Here is a 17,904-nt window from a genome sequence, read left to right on the forward strand (position 1 = left end):
CTTAAAAAAATAAAACTACGAAAAGAATGCTGAAGCTATATTTAGCTCAAAGAAGACCTCTTTCTCAGTTTTGCTCCATTAACCATGGTTTCCTTTTTAAACATAGGAAGTTGTGTTTGGAGTTGCCTTCAATTTTGTCATGCCAATCAAATTTAGTTTGGGTAGAAAATGTTTTTGAAAGATTAAAAAAAAACTGGAAATGAACCCTTGAAGATTCTCTTCTCTTGTGTAGAGTGAGAAGTGTCTGAACCCCAAGTCCTGAAGAGGCTGGCAGATTAGGCGGGTCCTATGCAAGGTGGTTGGACCAAACCCTCCAACACTGTGTCCTGGTGGAGAGAGCACTGATCTGCCCTGACCCCTAAGACCCCTCTCCTGAGGTGCCTTTTGTACCCTTTCATTATAACAATCATTCCCTCCTAACCTCTTTTGTTTCGTCCTCCAGCCCTTCTTGGCACTCAGCCACCTGCCCAGGGTGCCCCCTCCTCTCTCACCTCCCCTCACCCTTGTGGCTAGCCAGCTGGCTGGTTTTGTACAATACTGTGTTGGTGCACGGTACTTTTTTTTTTTTTCTTTTTTCCCTTGTATTTTAAACAGGCAGCATTGTTGGTTCTATTTAATAGACATGAGATAATGTCAGTGGTTTTAAAGTGACTTAAAAGAGTAATAAATAAAGTGATTAAACATGCAGACTATGAAAAAAAAAGGAAAACAAAGATGGAAATCTGCCGTTTGTGACAACATGGATGGCCCTTGAGGGCATTTTGCTAAATGAAATAACTTAGAGAAAAACAAAGACCGTATGATCTCACATATATGTGGAATCTAAAAAACAAACAAGGAAAAACCAAAATCAAAGATACTGAGAATGGACTGGTGGTTGCCAAAGGCAAGGCGGGTGGTGGCAGCATGCAATGGGTGAAGATGATCAAAAGGTACAAACTTCCGGTTGTAAAACAAGTAAATCATGGCATGTAACATACAGCATGGTGACTATAGTTGATAATACTGTATATTTGAAAGTTACTAAGAGAATAATCTTAAAAGTTCTTATCACAAGAAAAATATTTGTGTCTAATTGTGGTGATGGGTGTTAAACTAGATTTACTGTTGTTATCATTTTGCAATATATACAAATATTTAATCATTACGTCATACACCCGAAACAAATATCATGTTAAATGTCAATGACATCTCAATAAAAATTTTTTTTTCAATAAAAACTTTTAAAAAGGAGGCTGGAGACAGGACTGTTGGGCTCATGATGAGACCACAGAACTTATGCCAAACCTTGAATTTCTATTCTAGAGATACTCACAGCCTATACAGGATGAACACTGAATCCTCAATATTAGAGTTTGAACAGATAGGTGAACTTTGGAAGTTAGATGAATCAGTTTAGCCCAAGTGGAAATACCAGTAGCTAAAATCTAAGTAAAAAAGTAAAATGGTCTGAAGTACTAAACTCACATGAAAAATCATTTCTACCTTAAACATTCTTTTGGCCTTGTGTATATCAAATGCAGGTCATAACTCTTCCCTATATGCTCTTGGGTAGAAAAAAAATAACCTAGGAGATCAGTAAGGGAAATAATTGTGACCAACAAATATGAGGGGCATGGCTGCTTCTTCCATTTGAGCCGTTGCCATTTTTTCAAAGCTCTGGGTTAAGTATTTCCTTGGAATAAGAAATATGGAGAAAACATTAAAAATCACTATGAAGTTGACAATTTTGGTGGTGGAAACACCTTAAATACAAAGAATGAGAAAGAAATGAGCAAAATTTGTATGCGGGCCTGATGGATATCATTTTCATTTGACTTCACCCTCACACCTGTATAAAACATTGTTTGAATTCAAGGTATTGGTGTGAATATTCAAGTCTCAGTCAAGCCACCCGGGAATGTGAAGATTAATAATGGACGTCAAATAAGAGAAGCAAACAGTATGGACCCAGGTGTGAATATCTTCGCCTTGTTTCTAGCTTTAGTTCAGTATTTTTCTCTTGTCAATTAATTTCTTTTTGACAGGAAGCAATCTTTTATTCCGTTGGAGATGCAAGGTTTTAAGTTTTGACTCCAAGCAAAATAGCACCATTAAGAAATCCCCATTTTTTGTGTTTTGGTGGGGTTTTTGTTTTTGAGAAATAGATTTTCAAAAACAAAAAACAAAAAACACAGAAAATCCTCATGTTTAATGTGCTACCCTTGACCCGAGATCAAAATCTTGGATTTGTCTTTAAAGGAGGGATTTTTCTCTGCCCCACAGTGTTTATGGCCAAAGAATATATTTCCTTCCTTCATCATTGCTGTGGGGTTATCACATGCAACGGGCTTAAGCAAATGGAAAGTGCATTACTGTTACACACCCATCTCTGAGCCAGATGAGAAACAAAACAATTGAACCATAAATGTCATCATTAGCTTGATTTTATATATATGCACATATATTAAAAGTGTGTTTAGTGTACATATTTGGCAATAAGTCAAAAAATAATCTCCTAGCATTTTTAATAACTCTTAGTTAAGCAAAATATGGCATGAAGAAGTAATGCGATCCAGAAATCTGAGTAATCCCAGCCACAGTGTGCTAGGATTTTCAGTAGTTATTAAGCCTATGAATGTTTCTAGCTTTTCTTTGAGTCCCTCTGAAAACAGGTCTGTCCTTGAGGTGTCAGATTAACACTGCACTCAGAAGACAAATTGTTCGTGGGCACACTGGACATATGAGAGCCATTAGATAGTGTGCTCAGCATTCTTGAAAAATGAAAAATTCTAGGCAACATTACATTTTATAAATGCAAGATGTTTATTATTACAGTACCAGCAATAAATGTTTAGAAACTGGAGAGGGTTCACAATGGTTCTGACTAGGAACATATGCCTATCGAGTTCATTGGAAGCGGAGCCATTGATTTTTGGCATTAAACAAAGGGTCTGGAAGCTATTATGCATTTAGGCTTCTATGAGTATTTAATTATATCAATAGGAGAACACAATTTCTGTTGTGTGCATAGTGATGAATGTCCCCATTGATTCATGTTACTATGCAGGGTAGATGAGTTTAAAACAGATGCTGTAACCTTTTTGCAATATGATCAAATTATTTAAATCATAGTCTTTGAAAATATCGAGGATACCCTCATGAACATCACTGAGGAAACCTTGCCTATGGAATGTCTTTACAGATTTCCCTCAGGACAATATACAAATTAAAAAACAAAACAAAACAACTGTATATAAACATTTCACATCTCTTAATGTGAACTGATAAATGCTATTATATTATTACCCTTAGGCCTTTTCCTAGGTCTCTCATATTTCTACCTTGCAATGATGCTTGCTTAGATAAGCAATTCCTACTGTGTATTTTATTAGATTCACCACTGCATAATTCAACATTAGCCAACGATAACAACCCAAAGCCTGTTGTCTGGCAGCTTTTGTCCCATGTTACTGTATTTGAGGACGCACTCAAGCCCTCTTCTTCTGTTGGATTGAGGTGATTTTACATATAGAGGAAAACACCTTAAGAAATACATTCCTTGTGTAAATAAGAGAATTTATATTTAACACTTTGTCAGCACCTAGAACATTGGTACAATGAATGATTTGCATGTCATAAAGACACAATAAACATGGATATCTAATGAATGAGTGAGCTTATGAAAAGCTCCAAACAAATGTAGAAAAATAGTTGAAAATAGCAGAGTTGAAAAGCAAAATGAAATTCTGCTTCTCAGTACAGCAGTTAGGAAACACAGTTTTTGGATCACCACGTAGTATTATTGACTCATAATAACCAAACACATTCAAGTCCAATTCATTCAATAAATGCTGAAGTTGAAACTTCAAGGAACTGATGCTCTGAATCTTTCTCAGGAGGGGGGAATATTGATAGCATGTGCAAAAAGATGATGTTTGAAATATTCAGGGATAACCTGAGTTTCAGTGATAACCAATCATGGGTGTGTGTGTTTGTGCGTGCGTGTGTGTGTGTGTGTGTGTGTGTGTGTGTGTGTATGCTTCGAATCCTTTTGAGGTTTTTAACAAAATTTAGACCTCCCAGTTTGCCTGGTTTTTTTAGGCTTATAACGTGATGTTTTTATAAATAAGACTGAAAATTTGTATAAATAAATAAAACATATAACTCTTTCTTTTATTATTTGAAATAAGTAACATATTTGTCCTTGGCACTGTTTTAGTTAGACATGGCGGGGATTATTGGTGGGATTTAGCATTCCATTTAATTTACATTTTATTCAAATTTCTGGAACATTACCACTCAATTACAATACCAGTCATTATCTAGTAGGTATTTGGCTATACCACGTATTTCTAATTTTTTGGCTTTTGACAGATGATCTATTTGATCTATTTGCACTTCTTTATTTGTCTCTGCATGGTAGGGAATATCTCGGTAAGATGAAACCAACACAGACCCTAATTTCAGATTTAGCAGTAGCAATGAAATTACTTATTTCTAAAATAAGCATAGTTATATAATTTAGAGAATTACTGTGAAAATGAAAATAATGTATATAAAGTCCCTTACAATATGAGTACTACAAATTAGATCCCTTTATTGGGTAGGCCACCCGAAAATCTCTTCCAGAAAGCTATTATTATCTGTTCTCTCCAGGCTCTGAGTGGCACAATTTGGTTGGGGTACACATTTAATATTACTTATCACTAGGAACCTGGTAAAAGGAAAAAAGAAGTCTGGGTCATTTTAAGTGTCAAATAGTCAGTACAAACGAAATTCAAATTCAAATTGATTCTTAAGACTTATGCCAATATAAGAAATCATATCACATCTGTGGATTCATTCTAGGTGGGTTTTTTTTTTATGTTTATTTATTTACTTAGTTTTGAGAGAGATCGCATGTGAAGTGCAGAGAGAGGACAGAGAATCTCAAGCAGGTTCCATGTGCTGTCAGCACAGAGCCCAATATAGTGTGCAAACTCACAAACCATGAGATCGTGACCTGAGCCAAAATCAAGAGTCAGACACTTAGCCACCTGAGACACCTGGGCAGCCCAGTCTTTTTTTTTTTTTTCTTTTTTTACTATTCCAATGATTTAGGTGAAATATTAAAATTCTGAAACTACTGTGATGAAATCAGTGACACATGTGCAAGTCAGAAGCATTTGTGGGAGGTCAGAAAAGTTTCAGAAGATTAGCTAAAAAGAGAAAAAAGAAAGTAAGAAGAAATCTTTAAAAAAATTAAATGGTGAGGCTTTGTACTTAATGTCAAAACACGGCAAAAACCAGTGTCCAAATTCAGATAATTTTTCCATACAGGTAGCGTGAAAATTATGAAAAGAAGCTACTTTGCCAATATTGAAAGAACAAGCTCATGTGAGAAAAAAATGAATGAAACAGAAGGGCAAGAGGGAGTAACCAAACTAGGTCATTACTAATGGGTTAGAAACCAGATGATGAATTATCTCAAATACTGCATAATTATTAATTGAAACTATTAAATGGTCTAATTACTTTAATAATTTTTACATCTATTTTCTCCCTTGACACATTTCTTTCCGCCTTGCATAACAGTACCAAAACATAGATTAAAGATATTTTCTAAAAGTCAAACAACAAAGGACATAATCTATTTCTTTCATTAATAATCATTCTTTCTGTGGTATTCTACAAATTTACAGTTATCAATTGTTTATTGTGCCTCAGGCAAGAGAAGTGCTTTCTTTATAAGTGTTTATGGTAGGAGAAAAACAAGTATGGTTTTCAATAGACTTCTTAAAATTACTAGTTGTTTATGCACCAGTAGAGGTGCCTCCAAAGCATGAATTATTTGGTAGTTCCATTATAATCTAAATTTCATGTTAAGCATTTTGCCATTTAATTGTGTATGGTATATTGGGCCGCCTGGCTCTCTCAGTCATTAGAGCACACAACTCTTGATCTCTGGGTTCTGAGTTCGAGCCCCATGTTGGGCATGGAGCCTACTTAAAATTAAAAAAAAAACAAAAACAAAAACAAAAACAAAAACAAAAAAAAAACCAAGAAACTGTTTATGTTATAATGAAGTCCATTTTTAAATAGCTCTGACGCCTTATTTCTGATAGGATAAATATGCTTTAACTGCTTGGCTTAAGTAGGTTTCGTTCTTCAAATTTCCATTATTTCAAGAAAATACTAAATACCATGGGAATATAAAATAATATTTGCTATGGCAGTAGGAGGAGGAGGAGAAGTATAGCAGCAGTGACTAACATTCTTTGTTTGCAATATTCTAGATTCTGTTCTATGTACTTCATGTGTTTCATCTAATCCTATGACTGAAAGCCCATTTCAAAGATAAAACAACTGAAGCTTAGAAAGATTACAGAACTTGCCCAACAGCATGTAGAAAATAACTGGTAATGTCAATTTGTATATTCATATTATTACTCATTAAGATTTATAATTTTTTTTCTTTTCGATTCTATGATTTAATTAGTGGAATCATTCACTCAAGTGGCAAAAGCATCTTCTTTTTGGAAACTATTACTAAATATATTTCTTCCTGTTAGTGTATAATCCATATCTGTATGCTGGCCTTCACTAGACTATGACCATGAAACAAAATCATCTTTTCTCTTCTTTTTAACCTATAGTATTTCAAAGTAGTATTCTGCCTGACCTGAGGAGAGGCTACCTCTACTCTCCTGTCATTCAAAATATCAGCCTTGGCTTCCTGTGCTGCTTCCTAATGAAGATGGAACTCAGAAGGGTTCCCTTGATGATGGAATTATCTACAGCTGCCACATCACACGCTGACATCCCAGGAAGAGGCTGCCTTGTACTACTGCCTTGAGGTCGTGCTGATGCTACTCAGAATACATGCTAAAGGTGATTGTCTTGTCAGGTCCTTGGGGAAAACCATACCATAATGTGGGGGATTGTGATTTGCCTATTGTCTATTATCCTTGGGAAGAGGTTCATTACAGTCAGGAATGGCATAGGTCTCTGATTTGAGGTGAGGCATATACTCTGGATCCAGTAAGAGGCTGGGCTCACACTTCGAGGTAGGAAAGACCTGGATCTCTTCCAACCATGGGGGTTGCAAGCATAATTAGCCAAAAAACAAATAGAGCAGGAGTGGTGACAGGAATGAGTGGTAATACCCAAAGTCAATATTTAATCAGAGTAGGCAGCACAATAAATCAATACTGCTTGAGACTATTTACTAAGGAGATTACTGAGTATTCTTTCCATCAAGTGCTGGGTGGTGTCTAATTGACCTTGCAGAGATTATTTTATCCTACAGGGGTGTGCCTTTCTATTGATTAGACTATTTTACAGCTCTGTGGGGGTAAGGTTAACTGGAAGAATAATGACAGCACTTGTAAAGGACTCTTACCTGAAAGCAACGCAAATGAATCCTATCCATAGCGACACACATTAATTTTATTTATTTGAGAGACATCTGATCTTTACCAGGTAGAAAAAATAACTTCACCTGTAGCCAAGAGTTCTGTGAGTTATCCCCAGAGTGATGGGAGCCACTAGCAGACGTTACATGTGGACAGGCCAAAACCAGATGGGAGTCAGTTCAGTTTCAGAACTACTCCAAACCAGCAGGAGCCAAGGAGGACCCAGGTCAGCCATGAGCTGAGGGGGGAAACACTGAGATTCAAATAACATTTCCGATATGCATTCATTCTGTATTTATAAGAGAATCATGTTTTTAACTTTTTGAAAACTATACTGTACCTCTACATTTCAGCAAAATGGGACTATTCTCTGTCGCCAATGCTTTGGTTATTACAAAACATGATCAATAATATAGGTGCTTTATTATTGTCAAGGCATAGGCAATTTGTTTACTAGATTTCTTTCAGAATAGCCTAAAATTTGACTTTCAATATACAACATCCTCTGCCTCCAGCCAGGCCGTTTGAGGTAGTAGATAATGATAATGGGATGGGAGCAGGGGCAGAAGCCTGGAGAAATGCTGGATCAAAAGTCTGAGCAAGTGGTCACAAAAGGAGAGAGAAGCGTGTCAGTTCACTTTTGGATGTGGGGTAAGCAGTTGTGGTTAACGTTGGTCACAATAGAGGATATATAAAAAGTGTGTATGTCAGAAGTAGGCTCTCATCCAAGAAACTTGGAAATACACACATCACATCATTTACTAAACATCAGAAATCCATTTCTGAAAATTCAGAGATTCTTTATAAAAATGCTGACTGGGGACCTGTATTAGTTTCCTGTGGCTGCTATAACAAATTACCACCAAGTGGGTGGCTGAAAACAACAGAATTTGTTCTTTCACGGTTCTGAAGGCCAAAAGCCTAAAATCAGTATTTCCGGGCCAAAAACAAGGTGTTGGCAGAGTCTGGCTCTCTCCAGAAGCTCTAAGGGAGAACCTGTTTCTTGCCTCTTCTGGCTTCTGGTGGCTGTCAGCATTCATAAACTTTTCCTCTCTGGTGTGTCTAACTTCCTTCTATCTCCTTTTTATAAGCACACATGTGATTTCATTCAGGATCCACCCAGATAATCCAGGGTAATCTCCTCATCTCAAAACCATTAACTTAATCACATTAGCAAGCATTCTTTTTACAAACAAGGTAGCATTTCCAGGTTCCAGCTATTAGAACCTATACATTTGGGGGAAATTGTTCTGCCTATTAGAGGATCCATTTTCTATTATTTAAATTGGAAAAACTATAATGAACTACATGACACACTGAAATACCCAATATCTTTTAATTGCAGCATAGTAAAACACTTTTGTTTAAAAAGTATACTACTGGGGCATCTGGGTGGCTCAGTCGGTTAAGCGTCCGACTTCGGCTCAGGTCATGATCTCGCGGTCCGTGGGTTTGAGCCCCGCGTAGGGCTCTGTGCTGACAGCTCAGAGCCTGGAGCCTGTTTCAGATTCTATGTCTCCCTCTTTCTCTGACCCTCCCCTGTTCATGCTCTCTCTCTCTCGGTCTCAAAAATAAATAAATGTTAAAAAAATAAATAAATAAACAAGTATACTACCATGTTAGGATACAAAATACCTAAGACATTACTTTCTGATCACTAAGCAACTAATATAGTTATTAAAAAAATAGTTGTTTTATATTCCCATTAACATGGTCGCTCTTGGTTCCAGTAGCATTCCCTTTACTGACATTTACAGTGTTCTTTAAGACATCCATCCACATGAGATTCTGAGTTCTACCCATTCTATCTGAAAAGTAACTCAAGGGTTTTTCTGAGTATTTTTTTTGTTGTTAATGCTGTTGCTTATCATGTATTATTGGGGGCATGAAAACTACTTTTCCAGTTTTTATTTTCAGGTGAAAATATTAAATGAGAGATGGATGTTTGTTTATTAAAAACAAGGAGCTTTCTACTGGGATATATTAACCAGGGGTATGTTCTATGTGGCATATCTTTAATGAAAATATTACATTTTAAAAGTTAAGCTCTAAATATGGCATTATGACTCATATCATAAATGGGTCAGAGAAAAAACATGTTCTCCAGGAGAGAAAGAATGATTCACAAATGAACAGATGATCACTGTGACCAGATTGTATATTTTACACCCACCAAAATGGACTTGTGAGCCTTTAAAACATTAAAAAAAAAATTGAAGGTCAACACTGGCAAAGCCTACATAGCACTAATCTGCTTTCCACTCAAGTGAAGTAAGATTCCGTTAAAGTTTCTCAAAGGAATCTGTCCCTTTTTTTTTCAACTCATACACCAAAAATGGGTTTTAGATTATCCAAATATTCATTGTTTGAGTCTGGGAGCTGTTGGATGCGGCCCCTAGATGTTTAAGAAGGGTGTTTACCATTCTTCTATTTATCCCAGTTGCAGTACAAACAACAGACATAATTTTCTATGTGTCATTATAATTAAAGAATGTCAAGAGGCACTGAATAGTCTCTGCCATGTTCCCACTTTTCTTCGTTCCTGGCACAGATGACATGCTCCAGTGTTCCTCTGACCCCTCAAAGCTCTCGCCTTTCTCAGACTGTATCAACATTTCTCTGGCGCTAATCCAAAATTGATCTCAATCAGAACATCTTCCCTGATATACCACATAGATTCTCCTTCCACTTGGTGATTTTCTTCCTTTATACATTTAGGTAATTCCTCGATTAATTTATACGCTCACAAAATTCCTGTACTTAAGTCTTGCTCGTCATTAGTAAAGTATAAGGTCTCACCTTATCTGAGCTGGACTGAGCTGGTCACATTTAAGATTATTTTCTTAAGAAAAAAAAAAGGAAACCACTATGTGCCCTTCAGCCTCTGTACCTTGAAAGAAGTCTTGAATTTAGACACAGATAAGAAAAAGCATCTAAGGAAGGTGGCAGGGAAAGGTCCAAATATGGCTTGAGGGCCTAGAGCTAGAGAGGAAGAAGATACCAAGAATACAAAAGGACCAGAGAGATGCCTCCATTAAAACTTAACACTGTGTTACTTTACCTTCCAGTAATAAAGATTTTGGCAAAAAAATATTTTATTGGGATGCAAATTCTCTATAACTGGAAGCAATTTCTGTAGATGTTTCTTCTATTTCCATACCTTGGGGAAACTTTCTAAACAGTGAGAACACATTCTCTTAGGAATCCAACAGTCAGTTCTTAAAGTAATAACTTTTTCCTGTATCTCTCTCTCTCTCTGTCTCTGTCTCTCTGTCTCTCTTTCTCTCTCTCTCCCTCTCATTGTAAAAATTATTTAGTATATTTGATAGGAGCTCTTTTAAGAACTAGGATGCTACTTGAATCTTCATAATACAAAGTGAGTGCATTTTTTTTCATTATCCTAAGTCAGTAGGAAAAAAGCATTAGGTCAGAATTTAGTAATCTGACCCTCGTTCACCTTCTGAACTTGGAGTCCTTGCTTCTATCCTGGCAGACGAGCCAAGCAAAAAGAGCCCAGAATTACTACATGGGACCAGCTTTTTTTTCCAAATGAGATGAGACACAGGAAAAACCTATGGTAATTGTAATCAAAAGCCAAATAAGCAGAATAAGTAAGATAAACCTAGTGTAGCTCAGCTAACATTTGAGTTGATAAATGTCCATTTTGAGCCAGGCAGTTTTTAAAGAGCATGTGCTCCCTATGAAGACATTCTGATGGAAGAGAGACGTAGATCTTAGCCTAAAAGTGGGCAGCCCAGAAGACTTAACAAAGGAGACAAGTATTGAATTAGGAAGGCACTCCTTCAAAAGTGTGGGAATTTATAAAATAGAGGCTTCTGGGCTGAGGGAAGGGTACCCTTAAATGCATTTCCTTTACTGTTCTCGAGTTTCTCAATGTTAAGTTCTTCAATTATTCATGCCTTATATTTCATATCTTAGTCTACTTCCTCAACCAGGTATGTTGCAGAGCCAGGACACCATCTCATGTTGGGTAAAACATTTTAAATTGGGTAAAGCAATTTATGTGAGTAAATTGGACGAACTGTGTGGTTCTCTGTTCCATTTTACTTGTCAGTACAATTTCAAAACTGATTATTAACCTGTATAGAGTTACTAATTTATGTATTTTAGATAAATGAGCATTAAAAAGAAAGCTAGAAACAACAGCAATATGACTTCTAAGTATAATCATTTCACAAAAGAAAGGGCGTTTTAACAACAAAAAATCATAGAAAGGTTTCTTAAGAAAAGAATAAAGTCAGTAAGTGAAGCAATTTAGCTTTGGACATTTTTTCTATCATCTCTTAGTTTTAATTTGGCCCAGACTCAAGAAGATTTCTTCACAGACTGACTCCAGAGGACAAAGAGATTGGGAATATTGGAGTAGTCTTTCTCAAACTTCCCAGCTTTATCCTAGCCATTTTTCTCGCTAGAGTTACCTGGTAGAAACCTGTGTCTTCAAGCACGTAGGTTCACATAACTTCCAAGTCTCCTTCTGGTTTTCATTTGCTTATAACCTTAAACCACTACTGACTTTTAAGTGTTCAGCATAAAACCCAATTTGTGCCTTTATTCATTTACAACAGATGGGGCCAGAGTGAAAAAGGGGAGCAGGTTATAGCTTCCCTTTTTTGTAGCCTCTTTATTAAAATCACTTGCCTCATTTTTATAAGGATCACACTTTTTTCTAAGATGTGATTCTTATAAAGGATACACACTTCATTTTAGAACAGTTTAGTAAGTAGTAAACCTGGACTCTGAAAGTCTCCATAAAAAAGTTATGGCCAAACGGACCTTCATCTTAATCACAATACCCAAACCTAATAGTTTTCCAAACATGCAGAAGCCCTGAGCAGGATGAAATTCCAATAAGTGTGCTGAAGTTTCAACTGTTGTCACTGAATGTTGCCAGTCCTAAAGGAACCAAGAGTTGTTGTTTACCAGGATGAGAAATGGGATAAGAAAGAATTATTACTCTTTGACTAAAAATACGTTGTCAGTCTGCCAAAGGGCTGGTAGTTAAAATTCTTCTACACATTATACTTCTGGGGATATGAGTAACCATCACCTATACTAAATACATCTTTTTTTTTTTTTTTTTAACAGTAACAGATTGTGCTGGTCTAGTAAGGTAATGCATGGTCTGGATTACTAAATATGTCTTCCTAGTAACAATTGCATAAAAATACTTGAAAAAATCAATTAGCAGTGATGGAGGTCTTTTCAGTAATGACATAAAAGATAAAAAAAAATGTATTTTCTATTTTGAAAAGTACAGGCAGAAATAAAATCCCATTTGCATCACTAGTTTTCTGCCTTAAGAAAAATTATGTGACTAAAATCAAATATAGCTTTTAAGTGGCAAGTTGTAGAAGAAAAACTAAGCTTCGGGAAAACCAGTCTTTGAATGAGGAGTGGTTTGAGAAATTTTAGATATTTAAATTTGTAAAGGAATAAGTGATAAAGACTTCAGTTTTAATTCACTTAGATTTACATTGTTCATTTTAAATGATTCTTTTAAAACATACAGAGTATTAACATTTTCAAATATAACAAAGAGAAATGGGGAATAATTTAAAAAATTATAGTCATGTTTTACATCCAGATTTAATAAGAGAAATATCATTGGCTCCAGGGTAGAAAAAATGATTTTATGTTTTATTTCTGAAATAAGATAACCTATTCTTATTGAGACAGTAAATATCCCATGTAGAAAATTAGAAAATAAAGGCAGCAACAACAATAGGAACATTCTCCCAACCTCAAACATACTAGTCTATTGATTTCTAGATCTTTTTCTAAGTATAAATACCTTTTATTTTCTGAAGTGTGGTTTTACTGTACATACTCTTTTGTAATCTATTTTTATCAGTGTTTACCTTTACTTCTCAATTTCTGTATTGTACCTTTATCTCCATTTCTTCTGTTTCCATTGTACTTTTTGACTCTTTGATACAGAGATTATATTTAAATTATCTTCATTAAACCTAAAATTATTCTAATCAGTAACTAATCCCAGATAAAGCATGGCTTTCGGTATGGACATCTCTAAAATCTTTTCATTTTTATCTGATGTTCTTTAGACCTCTTCATCAATCACATTGGCCTCCATCTCTATAAAACCTTTTATGACCAAAAATGTCTAAAACTTATGAAGTATGGAAATAGGATAACTGTGTCTATTTGTGTATCAGACTAACAGTAATATTAGTTACTAACAAAATCTATACTGAAAACAGCTCTATTTTTAAAACTGTTTCTGCCCTTGCTTTATATGCACTGGGGTGTCCAGTTAAATTAATGTGTTTTAAAGGCACTTGGACTAATTCCACTCTGTGTGTTTATATCTTCAATTCAATACATAGTTTCATTTGTTTCAATTTGCTCTCAGTTTTTGCTAATGCTATTTTCCCCTTTTAAATAAATTTTCTTTTACAATTATGCAGAATATTTAAATGGTTCTAAAATAAAACCTATGAAACAGCATATTTGAAGAAGGCTAGCTGGTATTTCTGTCCTCTTCATCCTCTTCTCTCCCATTTCAAAGTATCCACGTGTTTTCTAATTTTAAAATCATTTTTAGGAGTGCTCAGTCGGTTAAGTGTCCGACTCTTGGTTTCGATTCAGGTCATGATCTCACGGTTTTGTGTATTCGAGCCCCGCGTTGGGCTCTGCTATGATGGTATGCAGCGTGCTTGGGATTCCGTCTCTCTCCCTCTCTCTCTGCCCCTCCCCTGCTCATGCTGTCTCTGTCCCTCTCAAAATAAACACATAAACTTAAAAAAAAATAAATAAATAAAATTATTTTTCTAGCTCTTACAATAAGCTATATACATATATATATATATATATGTATATATATATATATATATATATATTAACACTTCATGTGTTTGCTTATATGTAACATATTCCTATCTATACTTAACATGTTGCATATACTGTACCATTACGTACACAACAGCATCTTATACCCACTTTCTGCATCTAGCTTTCTTTATTTAATAATATATACTGGAAAAAAAATCCTTAGTAGTTTAGAGACCTATTCCTTTTGTCATGTTAGTATTAGTATTACCTAGAACTCTATTGTGTTCCTTTATTGTGTGTATTCAATTAACCCAAGTCCCTTATTGATGTACATTTGGCTTTTCCCCAGGCTTTATTTTTCAGGTATTGCTACCATAAATACACTTTACATGTCATTTTATTTTTCATATTTTTCTCAGTGTATCTTTGGGAGATGTTCTTAGAAGTAGTATTACTGGGTCACAAACCAAATGCAAAAATGTTGCTGGTAATTACTAAATTTCCTTCCAAAGTGGTTTTAACATTTTGCATTTCCATTACCAATATAGGAGAATGTTTTATTCATTTTCATCCACAGAGGGTATTGCCAAACTTTTGGATGTTAGCCAATACAATATGTGAGAAATGGGATCTCAGGGTGGTTTTAATTTGCAATTTCTTATTATGAGCAAAGCAGAACATCTTTCCATATTTTAGAGCATTTATATTTCTGTTCTCTTTGAGCTACCTGAATACTTTGTTCATTTTTCTATAGCACTAGGGTTTTTCTTTGTTTTTAGATCTTAATATATTTAGTGGACTGCCCTTTTCTGCATACAAATCACTTTTTTTTGGTTCTTCACTTGTCTTTTCCATTTTTCAGTGGTGAGTACTGTGTACTGATATTTTCCATTATTTCGTTTATAAATTTAGTCCTACTATGGACAATTTTCTCCATTCTAGATTTATAGTGAAACCTACCACCTATGTTTCCTTGTAGTAGTTATAAGATTTAAAAAAAATCTCTAAGCCATTTAGAAGTTATCCTGTCATATGATGGAGGACTGGACCCAAATTTATTTTCTGTACGTAACTCGCATTACACAATCTTACTTATTACAAAGTTGTATCTTTTCCTCCCTGATTTGAGATGCCATTTTTATCTCCTAGTAACATTGCATTCTCACTTTGGGCTACTTCCAGACTTTCAGTAACGAGACATGTTTTTAATTAACACTGATGTTGACCTGAATGGGACAGTTGTCCAAAAGGACATCCCTTTCTGATTCTGTCTGCTTGCTTCCTCTGTATGTCTTTTAGCTTATTGCTCTTTCTGCCATATTTTCAGTGAACTGTAAGCTAAATGCAAAAACTTGGTGGATTCAAATGAGGACATTTTTTACTAGAATAATCATTGGTGAAATTATATACCTCATACCACATCGTAGCAGAAGTGACATAATATCAGGCTGGCCTGCCCTTAATAATGCTAAAATTATCCACCACATTTGTTAACATAAATGACCTCTCTGTTGTACATTTTTCCCTTGAGATACTTCTAATAGCAAAAATCAGGATTAGGTTTCTTGAAAATAGATTGATATATTTTGTAAAAATAATACGCAGACTAGAGGACAAAAAGAATTGAAAACGTATTTGTCAAGTTTGCTAGGATTGTAGGTATTTGCTCTTCAAAATTATTCTTAACTTTGTACTTTCATACACTTCTACTTTTAAAAACTTACTATCATTATTAAAGCAAGGGTGTAAACTATCTCACCCAAATCATATCACCGATAGATATTTTAAAGACATATGTATCATTCAAATGATTTCTCTTTTAACTTATTCCTTTATTCCAGACAAGCAAAGGAAATAGAAGAATAGAACCATATTCAACAACAATTTAAACTATTTTATTGTAAATTCTGAATTAAAAATTTTTGTATTTATTATTTATTTTTAGGGTTTGTTTGTTTGTTTGTTTGTTTATGGCACACTTCATGAATTTGGAAGTCTTCCTTGCAGAGTCCATGATAATCTTCTCTATCATTTTAATTTTAGTATATGTGCTGCTGAAGCAAGCACTATTTATTTTCAGTTTTATGGAATTATTACTAATACACAATTAATCAATATAATCAAGATTTGATGATTATTAAGCAAATTTTATTCATTTTAATGAGAAGAATGGATATTTACTTTATTTTATGCAGACATGGATTAATATGACTTGTTTCAATAATCATCCAGGATTCAGCCTCAAATTTACTCCTCTATTTCATTGTCATAAATGTCAGCAGTAAGCAACATATCTCATATTTTAAAAAATAAATAAATGGGAATGAAAATTATTCTAGCAGAGATATATCACCCAATTATTTAAATTCTTTCTATGTTGTATGCCAAAATAATATCGTGATCTTTTAACCAAATTACTTTTAATGATTTATTAGCTGACGACTCAATTAGGTCCTCCTTTAATTTTGTTGAAAGCAAACACTGGAAACCACTTGAATTGTAAAAGCATTTGTTACCCAATCATCAAAGTCATGTACATCTTCAACTTTGGGGAAGTTTAAAAATAGGCTACCCCAAGAGCTATCAAGTTTCCTAGTTTTCATTCAAGTGTCTGAAGTTAAAGGAAGTTTCTTAGGCAACGGTTTGTTTCATGGTTTCTTTGTTTGGTGCACTGGGGATTTTTACATATAATGTCAAACGCACCATAGCAAAAGTCAAAATGTGTGAGCATAAGTGGAAGAGGATGATGGGGAAAAGAGAACTGGCATAACACCTCCTTTGGAAAATATCTATTCTGGTCTTCTGTCCACATCAAATTGGATTATTTGTTTTTTTGTTGCAGTTGTTGAGTTGTACGAGTTCTTCACATATTTTAGATATTAACTCCTTATCAAAAATGTCATTTGCAAATACCTTCTCCCATTCAGTAGGTTGCCTTTTTTTTGGTTGATGGTTTCCTTCACTGTGTAAAAGCTTTTAGTTATCAAAATAGTAGTAGTCTCAATTGTTTATTTCCCCTTTTGTTACACTGACTTGAGACAGATCCAAAAACTGTTGCTAAGGTTGATGTCCAAGAGTTTTCTTTTAGGAGTTTTATGGTTTCAGAGCTTACTTTTAGGTCTTTAATCCACTTTGAATTTACTTTTGTGTATTGTGTAAGAAAGTGATCCAATCTCTTTTTTGCATAGAGCTGTCCAGTTTTTCTAGCAACATTTATTAGGGAAAATATCTTTTCTACATTGTATATCTTTGCCTTTTTGGTCATAGATTAATTGATCATAGAGGCATGGGTTAATTTCTGGGATCCCTATTCTATTGATCTATGTGCCTATTTTTGTGCCAGTACCATGCTGTTTTGATTACCATAGCTTTGTAATATAGTTTGAAATCTGAGATTGTGATATCTCAAGAGTTGTTCTATCTCAAGATTGCTTTGACTATTTGGAATCTTTTCTAGTTCCAAAGAAATTTACAGATGGTCAACAGACACAAGGAAAGAAGATCAACATCACTAATCACTAGTGGAATGCAAATCAATACTACTGTGAGATATCAACTCATACCAATCAAAATGGCTAGTATTAAAAAGACAAGGCACAACACAGGCTGATGAGGATGTAGAGAAAAGAGAACCTTCATGCATTGTTGGTAGGAATGTAAATTTGTGCAGCCACTATGAAAAGGAGTATGGAAGCTCCTCAAAAAATTAAAAATAGGA

General features: G+C 34.8%; 1 non-coding gene across 1 annotated transcript; it reads right to left on the minus strand.

Moving 5' to 3' along the window:
• Positions 1 to 16,150: 16,150 nt before the first annotated feature.
• Positions 16,151 to 16,253, minus strand: LOC128775770 (U6 spliceosomal RNA). Its single transcript, XR_008420747.1, has one exon. It is a non-coding gene; the product is annotated as a U6 spliceosomal RNA (small nuclear RNA).
• Positions 16,254 to 17,904: the final 1,651 nt, after the last annotated feature.

Source organism: Panthera pardus, unplaced genomic scaffold (assembly GCF_024362965.1).
Source record: "Panthera pardus isolate Hobbes unplaced genomic scaffold, ASM2436296v1 HiC_scaffold_8, whole genome shotgun sequence".
Taxonomy (NCBI): Eukaryota; Metazoa; Chordata; class Mammalia; order Carnivora; family Felidae; genus Panthera; species Panthera pardus.